Source organism: Zalophus californianus, chromosome 11, assembly GCF_009762305.2.
Source record: "Zalophus californianus isolate mZalCal1 chromosome 11, mZalCal1.pri.v2, whole genome shotgun sequence".
Taxonomy (NCBI): domain Eukaryota; kingdom Metazoa; phylum Chordata; class Mammalia; order Carnivora; family Otariidae; genus Zalophus; species Zalophus californianus.
The window spans coordinates 59,117,166-59,131,030 of NC_045605.1; the positions used below are offsets into that span (position 1 = coordinate 59,117,166).

Sequence of the window (13,865 nt, forward strand, 5' to 3'; positions counted from 1 at the left end):
CAAAACTTGTAGCTCCCTGCACTACTCTCACTTCTCAAAAGTCTGTTTGCATTTGTATCAGTTCTCACAATGCTTTTGAGTACTTCATGACTGAAGACAATTGTGGGAAAAAACCAACAGTCCCTCACTAATACAGGAACCAATATTTCTTACGGTGTTTTTGTTACCTTCTATGGCAATCATAAAATACTGTCCTTCTGATGGATAACAATGGACTGTCGCCATTCCTGTTCTCAGGCACATCGTTCTCATTTGTAATCAACTGACATCCTCAGCTTCTCTTTCAGATGTTGCCTTGCTCTAAGGGTGCATAGTCATCGCCTTTGGGGACAGACCACGGCGTCTTTTTGTCCAGACTGTCTTCAATGCTCCCTGAACCGTTGATTGGCAGCACCGAGTGTTTTCTCTTTCGCTTTGTACGCGTCACCCGAGGTATGGCGCTCACAAACACAAAGGGAATTCCAGGAACACTTAGCATGTTTGGAAGGCACCAGTTTTCAGAATCTGTCAACAGTATTGTAAGAACTACATGTGTTTTAAGACTGCAGTGTGGGAAAAACTGTCAAGATGAGGAGAGCGACTCAACCCCCCTTGGGAGGATGATAATACATTTTATTCCAGTTGCTTTTATTCAAGTGAAGTGTTGACCACGTGAATAGATTTTAGTAAATTTATGCACTTTTATTTATTTTTTTGAGGTTAAAAATGTTTAACAGTGGCTTTATTAGGTGAATGCTTGAAAGCATTCAACATTAAATTCAATTTACTTCACATTAATGTTTGCAAGTACATTATTAGCAATTCTTAAATATTTCAAATCAACTTAAGTATCGAAGACTTGCTTATAAGTCTTCTGAGGTAACAAGAAGACCAAAAGGAGCCTAGAACTTGAGTCCAGGTCTCTAACCAACAATCACCATATCGTCACCGGTGAACTCGTATGAGGGAACTTCAAGGTTGAGAGGTGCAGACCCCTTCCTGCTCCTGCCAGAAGCATCATAGTGTGACCCATGGCAAGGGCAGTAATAACCACCAAAATCTCCTGCATTTGCAATGGGTACACAACCAAGATGAGTGCAAACACCTATCAGGATAACCCATTCAGGTTTCTTTACTCGATCTAAATCATGCTGAGGGTCCCTCAACTGGGACACTTCAACTGCAGCCTCCTGCTCAATTTCCTTCTTGGTTCTACGGTGCACAAACAGTGGTTTTCCTCTCTACTTGAAAGCCATGTTCTTGCCTTCTGGAATATCAGATAGCTTGATTTCGATTTTCGACATGGCCAGCACATCAGCAGAAGCACTCATGCTGGAAACAAACTGGGAGACGACATTCTTGGTAGCATATGCAACACCTATACTAGTTGTTGCAGTTATCAAATAGGAGAAACCTTTTCTAGCCTCACTGCTCTCTTTTGAAGACTTCGTACCATCTAACACCTCGGTGCGTCGATAGTCAGAGAAGTCAGGCACTCTGATGTCTGTGTGGGAATAACGAATGGAAGCTGGGACATTGAGGCCCACGGAGGCGGCCAAAGGCCAGCTCGCGGCCTGGCCACTCAGCGACTCCCGGCACAAGAAGGGCCGCTTCACGTCCAGCACTGGGGGGCTTCGGGGTGGCGGGCACCGAGGCCTGCACCAGGGGCCGCAGCGCGCCCACCACCCCGTGGGACGTGGCCGATAGGACAGACGCGAACGGGCCCGAACGGGAGGCCACCGACAACATGGCGACAGCTTCTCCAAACGCCGAGCTGGTCACAAATGTATGCACTTTTAAAGCAAGCCCAAGCACAAGAATTGATACTATGTCTGTTGGTGAAAGAATTCTAAAGGTTTTCTAAAGGGTGTTTTTGTTTTTTGGGGTTTTTTTTGGAGGAGGGGAGGGACACAGGGACAGGGAGAGGGAGAATCTTAAGCAGGCTCCAAACCCAGTGCAGAGCCCAACACGGGGCTTGATCTCACCATCCTGAGATCATGACCTGAGTTGGATGTTTAATCCACTGAGCCCCCCAGGTGCCCCCCTAAAGGTTTATCTTTAAGCGTGGATTACCCTTGCCTATGAGTAGATGCAAAGCCTATTGATTCGAGTGCCTTTATGGCTCGCGTTATCTGGAGTCAGGGAAAGTGGTGAAACTTCAAAATGGGGATTCAAAAGTAGATAAACTGGTCAGGGTTTAAGCAGAAACTGGACTAGAGTGGCCACATGCCCTTTCCATGGCTCTTATGAGCATGACATGTACTGCAAGGTGAAAACCAGGACTCTTCACACATGATCCATCATCGGTGGGAGGTGTGTACAGTTTCTGGTTACTCCCCCAAGGCCAGAGCATCTGTGGGCCAGACGATGTTGTGTCGATTCTTTTAAAGCACTAATGATGCGTATCTAGGTATCCTATTCCAAGTGCAACATACCAACTGACCTCCACAGACAGAGTAATGGCAAAGCTGTTGACTGAGATCACATAAGGTTTATCAAAGGAAGATGTCACTGGAACTTCATTGGAAAGGACCTTACCGAGCCTTGCTAAGTCCCCAAATGGCTGACGGGTGCTGAGGCTTTCAGTCTTAGATCCTGTGTTCTCACTGTAAGTAAATGTACCCCACCCATTTAATGATTTCTTGCTATGATCTCTGTTTTTCTCTTAAACACAGGGACCAATGCCTTGCTTGTCCCTTGGGACCCAGGGAGGGTATGACCACTTCTAGGAAATTCCCCGCGTTCCCAAAAAGAAACCTAGTTTAAAGATTTTTATTTATTTATTTGACAGAGAGAGATAGCAAGAGAGGAAGTACAAGCAGGGGGCGTGAGAGAGGGAGAAGCAGGCTTCCCACGGAGCAGGGAGCCCGATATGGGGCTCGATCCCAGGACCCTGGGATCAGGACCTGAGCCGAAGGCAGATGCTTAACGACTGAGCCACCCAGGCGACCCAGAAACCTAGTTTAGAATGAAATTGGGATACAGCAGAGGAAACTCCGAAGCCCTAGCCCTCCTTGTCAGTTACAGACCCGACAGGTGGATCCTTCTTTACTATTCTAGCAAGAGCAGGGAAGTGTTCCTTCTTTCCCACTACCGTGCAGCCAATGAGAATCACAACTCAGCCAATGAAGAACCTCTATACTTCAAACTCCTAGTCTACACCAATGGGCTTTTTGTTTATAATAGCCATCCCAACATCCCCTTTCCTCTATAAAAGTTCATGTGTTGTTTGAAAGGGAGGTAGTCCCCAAATGACCTTTGAAGGCGGAATGCCGAAGGAAAAGGCCTACAGGTCCAGTTTGACGGGAAATAGTTTATTAAAGGGACTATTATGGACAGAAGCAAGACGTGTAGATCTGTGCAGCCCCATCTCCGGTAAGACCCACTTTTATAGCCTTAGAGGTTGGGAGGTACGTGCTAGTAGACCACCCAGGAGGAAATGTTTGAGTGTAGCTGTGCCATAGTTATATCTCCAGAGCAGATCAAGGACCTTATGGGCGTGGTTGGATAAAAAGAAAGAGTGTGTGTGTGTGTGTGTGTGTGTGTGTGTGTATGTGTGCGCGTGTGTGTGTGTATGTGTGCGCGCGTGCGTGGGCTGGTGCTGTACTTAAGGCTTCGGGTCCCAGTGCAGTCATCGAGGCAGATTTGTCCAAGATGGCGTTAGTCTGGTTCACAGCGTTCCTTTCCTTTGTTCTGCAGACTTTCCAATGGTTTTGCCGTAGCTTGCTTGTCCCTGATTGCAGTTCTCCGCTAGACCTGAATAAACCCATTTTTGCTTGCAAAATAACTGACATCTTTATTTTTAAGGTTAACACAGAGCAGCAGCCTCCTTTTCTACTCCAACCCTGACCTTAATTGCATATCTATGTGGAAAACAATGAAATTTGACTTCTTCATCCATACTCCAGAATCAATTTCAGGTGGGTTGGTGATCTGTCGGTGACAACAAGTCTCCTAGAAGATAATGTAGGGAAGGAAAAATTCTTCTCTATCCTTCAGGATCTTCCAGCTGGACTAAGAATTAAATTTACCTGAGACAGATTAACAGGAAAAAATAAACAGTTTTGTTACATGCACACAGAGGCCCTAAAGAAATGACTGAGGCAGGCAGTTTTTATACTTTATAGACAAAGACACAATAAATTTGTGAGGAATTGACAGGATAAAGAAAACAGATGTTTGGAAGCATGAATTAATAAGGAATTCTAAGCGGAATTTGGGCTGAAGTTGTATTTTAGAAAAAAGTCACACGGTTTGCTTCTACAGCTTTCCCGGCTTTAAAGTTTCTATATCTGGTGATAAGGATGTCTTTTTATTTTGTACAGAGAAGGTACCTTTCCTATGGGAGATTAGTTCCTGCTTTCAGAGGCACAGAGAAGGGTCTGAGTGTCCTTGCACCAGCTGTTTCTTAAGTAACTTTTATTTGAAATAATCACTATGCGGGGCACCTGGGTGGTTCAGTCAATTATGCATCTGACTCTTGATTTCTGCTCAGGTCATGATCTTGGGGTGGTGAGATCAAGCCCCATGTCTGGCTCCAAGGTCAGTGCAGTCTGCTTGAGATTCTCTCTCTCTCTCTCTTTCTCCCTTTGCCCATCTCCTTGTGCTCTCTCTCTAAAATAAATCTTAAAAAAAAAATAATAATCACTGTGCCAAACTGGTACGTTTGAAAAAGTCTTGATGTTGGGGAAGAGAAAATTTTCTTAAACTGGGCACAATAAACACCAATCATAAAAGGCTGAATACATTGGACTACATTAAAATGAATGATTTTTTTTCTCTTCTTTTTTTTTTTTTAGATTTATTTGAGAGAGAGAGAGCTATGCACACAAGTAGGGGAGAAGGGCAGAGGGAGAGGGAGAAGCGGACTCTCTGCTGAGCAGGGAGGACATGGGGCTCCATCCCAGGACCCTGGGATCATGACCTGAGCCAAAGGGAGATGCTTAACCAACTGAGCCACCCAGGTGCCCCTCTTTTTTCTATTTTAAAAAATACCATTAAGAGTGTGGGAAAGTAAGCCACAGCATGGGTAGTATTTGCAACACATATAGTCACAAAGGCCTTGCTTTAAGAATACATAAAGAATTAACATAGCCCCTCCTAACCGTTAACTACCACCACCCCCCTTCTCTGATATGTTCCCTTCCCTTGTTTCTTAGCTCTGTTTTATTCATTAACCATTTACATAACTAATTTCCAATTATAAAATTGGAAAATAGCAGAACTTAACCTCAAGGGTTATCATGAGGGCCAAATGAGGAAACATGGACAGTGCTTAGAACAATGAGTGCCAGACTCACAGTAAGCATCCAGTGCATTGCTGCTTATTGTTATTACTACAGTTTACTTGTGTGTGTGTGTGTGTGTGTGTGTGTGTGTGTGTGTGTGTGTGTGTGTGTTTGGCATTACTTAAGAAATATTTCCCCAATTAGTATTTTCTTCTCCTTCCAGGCACCTTGTAAGGCTCCTTTTGAAGTTAGGTGTGGTGTGTGGCTTCACTGGATGTGTGAACTGGAGTGGAAGGGCTGAGGTATAGGGTCACAGCCACCCACTTAGCGCGCTCCCTTTTCCTGCAACGGTACTGTAACCTGAGAGCATGTTCTGTGATTGGGGCCTTAGCATCCTGCTTCCCTGAGTGACGAGCAGCGCCCCGTTGTGGCCTGAATTAGGTATGAGCAAGAAACAAACTCTTGCCTGTTTTATTTTTTGGTAAGAAAGAACTTCCTGCTGTGGGGTTAAAAAAATACATTCTCCCACATTTTTTGTAATAGTCTTAGAGGTTTATGTTTCACATTTAGGTTGTTAATTTCTTTGAGATTGTTTTTGTGTATGGTGCTATGCAGGAATCAAATTCAGTTTTTTTTTGTTTTTTTCCCCAAAGCCAATTATCCCAACACCGTTCACTGAGTCGTCTTTTCCCCTGACTTGTGGCCTCCCCTGCCATATCCAGAGTGCCCATGCTTACATGGGTCGTCTTCTTGACTCTGTTCTCTCCCATGATCTTTTTTGTCTATTCTTCTACCATTTTACCGCATGGTTTTACTTATTTCTTTGTCATATGTCTCACTAGTGGGTAGACAGTGGGCAGAGTAGCCTTCAGGCATGGAGAATGGGGAATGAAGAGTGAATTGAGTGCTGTGCCTCTTAGCCAAACCCACTCTTGGCGAGTAGAGCGCCAGACTCTGGGCCTAGGCATCCTGGCTGTCTGCACATCAGAACGTGCACGTCAGTTTCCTCAGAGATAATCAGAGTGAGAAGCAAGCACTAGATTTGGGAGCTATTATTAAAGTTAATTGACAGGGCTGGGTAACTGCTTAGATTTCTGGTGGGATAGTGTAGGGAGAGGGATTTATATAAGACAGCTCTTATATTTCTGGCTCAATCAGGGCTTCAAGGATATCTGTGAGAAGTATAAGTCACGAACCTTCTGAACTAATGCCTGGAGAGAACTTCTTGAGCAAATAATACAACCTGTAGAAGTAACTGGTCCCAGAAAAGCAAGGTGTGATTATAAATGGTTTATTTCTTTAGATGATAACATTCATCATAATTAAATTGCATTTTTAAGACTGTTACTGCTGACACTACGTAGAAATATTGCTTTTTAATCATAGTGAAGTGTCAAGAGACTAGGGACTTAGGGGGTAAATTTGAAAACAAAGTGCACATTTTTGTTTTTAAGATTTTATTTATTTGACAGAGAAAGACACACAGCCAGAGCAGGAACACAAGCAGGGGGAGTGGGAGAGGGAGAAGCAGGCTTTCCCGCTAAGCAGGGAACCCGATGTGGGGCTCGATCCCAGGGCCCTGAGATCATGACCTGAGCCGAAGGCAGACGCTTAATGACTGAGCCACCCAGGCGCCCCAAAAGTGCACACTTTTGCAAGCAGAATCAGTAGATGCGTTAGAGGTATTGGGGGATGTGAGCATTAATGCAGGCCACAGAAATAATCCTGTGTTACCACCCTTCCCAATCCTGATGCTGGCCAGCCAGCCAGTCAGCTCCCTACCCCTTTACCTCCCTCCCACACCCCTCTTTACAGACCCCTTGCAGAACCAGGTGCCAGACAGGGCAGGGTTCTGTAGCTCAGCAGGGAGGAGTAGCAGGTTGAGGAGGCTAGACGTTAGCAAGATGAATGCAGGGCTTTCTTTCATTCCTGCAGATGGGAGGAGGAGAGGGAAGGTTTCTCGGTGGGGTTTCTCAAGGTAGGGGCCCCTCCCAAGCTTTTCAGCCTTCACCCTAGGGTCAAAAACCAAGAGGGTAGGCACTCAGGGTTCCCTGTCCTTGGCTGGTAGGACTCTTCTTGCCTTTTGGGGATGCCTAAAGTTTCAGGAATGCCAGAGAGTTCAGACTGTGAGGACAGATCCTTTGCTTCTCTAAATTTAAGGTCACCTAAAGTTGGTGACTGAGCTCTCAGGTCTAATGGGACCCTTAGCCCCTCCCATTGCCACTTCCCAGGCTCCTACCCAGGGGCCTTTGGAAGAAAGGCCTTTCCTACCTGGGGCTTGAAGCTCCCTGGCCACCATGGGAGTTTCTCCATGCTTGTCTTCATCCACCCAGGAATATGTTTCTGGATCTGGAAGTTCATCCTTCACAGCAACGTATACATTCCTTTCTCCACTAAGCAGTGTTAACTGGAGTTCTGACTCTTGGTGGGATCTGGCTTCCTCTCCTGGGGTTCTCAGCCTGCCTGAATCTGGATAAATACCCACCACTGGACCCAAGATGGCGGGCTGCAGCTTCCCTCTGCTGGATTGTTTACCTGGCTGTCCAGTTTTCATTAGGCTTGATCCAAATTCAAAATCCTTCTTGTGTAAAAGCTCAAAGTTTCCTGGTAATCATGCTCTGTGGTCCCATTTCGACCTCAAACATTTCTCTTGTTTCCAACACCCTTTTGGAGCATAATTTGGTTGAAACTTGCTGGATACTTGGTCCCTCTGCAACACAGATCTACTTCTGGCTGGACCCTGTCATCTCAACTAACCTTACTTCAACAGCGTGTGCTGGAGCCTTGATTCAAGCCAGACATTGACAGATGGAATGGGGAGACAAGGGCTCTGGCATTAAAGAGATCACCAGACTATAAACAAATGATTATCAATGAGATGGTGGGTGTGTGGCCAAGATGCATATAAGGTTCTCCGGGGGTGGGGGGGAGATGGTATTTGTTAAACAATGTCTGTGTGCCCCAGGCAGTAAATTATGAACGTTGCTCCTTAAATTCTCACAGAAATACTACTGAGCTTATTTTACAAATGCAGCATTTGAGACAAGAGATTACTCAGGTAACTTGCCCCAAATCACAGAACTGGTGGTGGTTGAGCCTGAATTACCATCGACATCATCTGACCCCACACCTGGGACATGAAGCATTGTATGACATTTAATTTTGCCTGAAAGTTTTGAGGAAGGCTTAACGTTGGAGGTGATGTTTGAGGGAGGACGTCTCGAAAGATAATTACTATACTGAAGGGATAGTGTCTTAGACTGGGTGAAATAGGACATGAAGTCAGAGACTTTGCGCCAGAAGGAATAATGGGTAGAAATGCACAGAACCCTAGAGCCAGAATACCTTGGGAAGGGTTGGGTAGAGGGGAGGCTGCCCCTGGTGGCACTGCTCTCACAGGGCTGGAGAGGGAAACCCTTCTCTGTGCTCTCTGTTCCTATTTCCAGCCATTACGGATTGGCCATCCCTGAGGTTTGTGTCCTCTGGTTTTACCGCCTCTAACCTTCGTCACTCAAGGTATCATCCTGTGTACGTGGTCCTCTGTACAGCCCACTCACGCAAAACCTTTCAGATTTTTTATCTTCTCAGCTCCAACACTATTCACCTACTCTTCAATCTAGCCAACTGCTTCTAGGAAATGTCCTCCAACCAACTCAGCATCTGCAGACTATCCACACTGGAAATCTCAGGGTCCAGCATCTTTTCTTCTGACACCTCAGTCCACCAGCTTTCACTCTCTTCCTGCTAGAACCCCTACAGAGAACCCCAGTCCCCCAACCTCTCTCAGTAACCACAGCCACCACCTCAGTCCAGGCACCTGGATATTGGCCAGGATTACTGCCGCAGCCACACCATTATGCCTAGAACCATGTCCCCCGACCCCCCTAACCCTTTCCACGGCCACACATTCTGGTATTTTCAATGACTCGTGTTCCCTGGTGCTCAGCAGATCTCTGAGCTTTCTGCACAGCAGAGGGGCTAGGACCTTGGCTAGACTAGAAACTGCCTGAGCTGCTTTCTATTCCAGGATATCAGCCCTGTCTTTTTAGGAACCTCATACTCTTCAGCAGTTGGTTGGAGGCACTGTGGTTCTCTGCCCTGGTGGTTTCTGACAGCAGAGCAGCTCCCCTCTTCTATTTCATGATGGCCTCACCACTCCCACCTGGAACACCATCCCAGACTCACCTGAGCTTTCAGAGAAGCAGCTGAAATTATTGTCATTTATTTACTTACTTATTTTTATTTTGAAAGATTTTTATTTTTAAGGAATCTCTATACCCAACATGAGGCTTGAACTCACAGCCCTGAGATCAAGAGTCACATTCTCTTCTGACTGAGCCAGCCAGGCGCCTCTGAAATTATTGTCATTTTAGAAAAATTGTCCAAAGTTAATATTTAATACTATTCTTCTTTTTCTTCTTTTAATGTTGACGTTTTAGAACACCCCATAATCTGGAACTAGCACTTCATCTTCACATGGATAAAAAAACATATTCTTTAATAGAAATTCCTAAGAAGATTCTGATGTCAAAGAAGGAGGCCTCTCCATTAAAATAAGGTGGATGAGTAGCTAGCTATTGGTCAAGAACAAGATGTAAGGTAAATTGCCCAAAATGTAGATTTCCTCTTCCACTGTAATGAAACTTGAAAGTTGGTGCTAGAGCTTCTATAACTGAACATTTCCCTAGATTGAAAAGCTAAAGAGCTCCTGTCAAATAATAATGACTACAATGCTTTGAACTGAAAGGTATGTGAATTTGGATGGAATCCTACAGTGCTGCTAAATTCTGTTGCGATGTGCCCACTGTAGGTCACTAGGGCTGCTTCGGGGAGATCGCTGCATTGCTTAATCTGTTTTTTTGGGGTTTTTTTTTGTTTTTTTCTCTTCCATGTTCCCCTTTGCCCTTTTACTTTTGGTTTTATTTTATTATTTTTTAAAGATTTTATTTTTAAGTAATCTCTACACCCCACACGGAGCTTGTACTCACAACCCTGAGATCAAGAGTCACGTGCTGTACTGACTGAGCCAGACAGGTGCCCCTTACTTTTGGTTTTAAAGTTCTCATTTGCTTCTAGTTCTTATAACAGCTGGGGGGACTTTCCATCCATTTCTTCAGTAGAGCCTACATACCAGTCATCAACCGTGTTGTCAACCATGTCCATGCAGAGCCCATAGCATGGACTTCTTGCTTAAGCATGAAATTTCATGCATTCCTGCCACAGAGCTCATGTATGCAATGCGTGTAACAAATCCGTAGTAACTTCCCTATGGAGGATTAAATTGTATGGCTTTTATTTAGCTTTATCATTAAAAACTTCTTCCTGGGGTGCCTGGCTGGCTCAGTTGGTTTAGCATCTGCCTTTGACTCATGTCATAATCCCAAGGTCCTAGGATCGAGCCCCATATCGGGCTTCTTCCTCTCCCTCTGCTGCTCCCCTGCTTGTGTTCTCTTGCGCTCTCTCTCTGTCAAATAAATAAAGTCTTTTAAAAAAATGAATAAAATAAAAAATTCTTCCTATTTAGGATCCACAATCTCCAACAGACCCTAGTTTGTGCCTCCACTCTGGGGGTCGTCTTATCCCATGAAATATGAAGGGAGAGTAGTTGTCTGGAGGATGTGGGCCCAGGACTGGAAAACATTACCTGTACTATTCAGTACCAAGTTGGGATCAGAAGGTGAACTCTTGCGTCTAACACTCATGTTACCTACAAGTTGAACAAGGACTACAAAGAAGCATAAGACCGTGAGAATGGGGAGTCAGTGTTAGCTGCATTGCTGCTGCATCTTTTCTGTATGAATGACTTTCAGCCTCCACCCTAGGATCCAGACCTCCAGGCTTGAATTTACACCTGCGTCCTGGACACTTGGAGTCTTAAAGAAGTTCCATGGAAAATTTCTCAAGGGTATGATCCTTTGCTTTGTGCAATTGGCCTCATGATTAGTGCATCTAAAGAAAATCCTCTACCTTTTATTTTCTGTTTGGAAGATAGAAGCCACATATCTAGCAAGGCAAGTCAAGGAACTGCTTCGCTCTGGTGTTTTCCATTTTTCCTGCATCAAGCTTGTATTTAATAACACAATCTTACTACCGTCTTTGAATTTGTGGTCAGATTTTGCACCATGATCGGGCACATCTTGGATGAATCTGGAGCACCACAGAGCCCGGGAATGGTGAAGGAGCCCTGTCAGACCAGGACTGAGTAGTCATGGTAGGCCTCTTTGTGGTCTTTGAGTTCTCCCAGCTCTCTTTTTCTGAACTACTTTTGTGTCAGAAGACTGTCAGTTCAGTTAGTGATCATAAACTGTGCTTTTCCACTTCTGCTATCTTTCCTATGTGACTTGCGAAAGATTGAGTTTTCTGTTTATCTGTAGGCTGGGTTGACTCTTCATAGGCTTTCCCCAGATCAAAGTTTAAAAGGGAATTCCCACCTCTGTGCATTTCATATTAGACCACATGTCCCTGATTGTCGATTTAAAATAAAATAATTGGGGGGGGGGGTGGCGCCTGGGTGGTGCAGTCAGTTAAGCATCCGACTCTTGGTTTAGGCTCAGGTCATGATCTCGGGTCATGAGATCAAGACCCATGTCAGGCTCTGCACTCAGTGCGGAGTCTGCTTCAGATTCTCTCTCCCTCTCCCTCTGCCCCTCCCACTCATGCTCTCTCTTTCTCAAATAAATAAATACATCTTTAAAAAAAATAAAATAATTGGTATAGCAGAGATAACTCAAAATTAGAATTTCTCCTTGATGCTCCTTAGACTATTATGTCCTGAAACATCCAATAACTCATTTACCCCTTAACAATTAGGAATAGGTATCCCAGACAATAGAAAACCCACATCTGCCTGTTGGCTCAGTGTAATGAGGAGACCAAAATGGCAACTGAGCAGTCTCTGCTTCTAATTGTGTGAGACCACTTCCGTGCTGGAAGTGTCATCTCACTTAGGAATTAAGACTTCTAAACCTGCCAACACCAAGATTGTGAGAACAAGAACTGGATTACTAGATATACTCATGAAAGGGACCATTCCGATGTCCACCCTCTTTCTTCCTGTACATGTGTGTCTCAGCTTTGGAAGAAACAACATCAAATATTGGTTGCTGGTTTAAAACGTCCTGCTCCTGGAAGTTAGCTCCCCAACTTGGTAGGGTGCTGTCTTCCTACTGCCACCATAACTGAGCCTCCAGGAAGTTCATTCCACTGTTCTTTAAGGCCATTTGTTTCTGGGTAATAACGTATATCCAAAACCAAGAAATTGCATGGTATGAGCCCATTGCCACATCCCTTTAACTGTAAAATTAGTTTCTTGGTCAGAAGTTATATCGTATGGGGATTTCATGGTGGTATTTCATAAGATATTCTTTGTAGGTCTTTGATGATTCTGGTGAAAGCATTGGGAGCATGGAAAGAAAATCTGGAAATAGATCTATTCCCATGAGGACATTTTTCAGTCCTCAATGAAGGAAGGGTTTCTGTGAAATAAATTTAACATCAGTTGGCTGGTTGGTCTCCCCAGGGAATGGTGCTATGTTGGGCACTCATTGTTGGCTTCTGCTATTGGCACCCACCAGTGGTGGTAGCCAAATTAACTTTGATGAGGGGAATTTATGTTGTTCCTTCACCACCATGCCACTTTGTACCTGACCCCCTTGGGCAGTCAGGCAGATGGGATAAGAGGCTAACTGACATCTACATGACCACTCATCTTTTCTACATGGCTATTATTGAGTGACTGAACTGTAGTGTATGCCTCCTCTTGGGCATTTTTGTGGAACATGATTGTCTTTATACTCTATGCCCATTCCAGGAAGCCCATCTACATATCTCCTCTCCAGTCCATCCCTGTCATGGGGCCATAGGGATGGATTGAATAAGAGACAATAAAGGAAGGATTCAGGTAACCAATGGAGGGACTCAGCCAATTATCCAGTATGTCTATTTTATACTAGTATATATATATACACTCACATTCTAACAGGGGTGGTATTTTGTACCCCCAGTGAATAGCATCAACTAAAACAGTATCTACTCGCTCCAAACAGATTTTTTTCCCTTCCAATGCATAGTCATTTTCATAATTGGATGTAGGTCTTTCTCGGGGGGGCCTGGAGGAAAATTTATAATACAGCCACATTGCTGGGTCCTTCCTTAAAGGGACCCAGTTTCCCCTTAATTGAGGTACTCTAGGCCTGTGATCTGACTCGGTTTGATAATTGGATATAAGGCAACATATTCCCACTGTGGCAACTTAAATCAGGTTTCTGTTTTCCAAATACATAGCTAAAGCCACACCTTAGTAGACAGCCCATCTGTTCATTCCTAAGAACCCCATGATCCAAGCTGCCATCACAGATCTCTGAAAGTCAAAACACTCTAAGGGCCTTTCTGTCCCTGCAGCTGATTGTCGTAATTCACCCAACCTGAGCCCAAAGTGAAGGGCCACCAGCCGGCCTCTGCCAATCCAGAATCCTGTTCCCACTGAAATCAGCCACTCCAGTTCAGATGCTGTATCTCCCACTCCAATCTTTGGTATTGTGTTTCAGGGTGCTTCCATCACCTGTGCGTGGCTCATGCTGTGGTCAGGGGGCAGCCTCCGGACCTTGCTAGGGTTACCGATGAGAGTGGCCAAGGAGATCCCACACTTAGGTCCACTCC

The 13,865-nt window shown here is 44.8% G+C and overlaps 1 pseudogene; it reads right to left on the reverse strand.

Annotated features, from left to right (window-relative positions):
• Positions 1 to 902: 902 nt before the first annotated feature.
• LOC113914755 lies at positions 903 to 1,728 on the reverse strand (annotated as a pseudogene).
• Between the last annotated feature and the right edge of the window lie 12,137 nt (positions 1,729 to 13,865).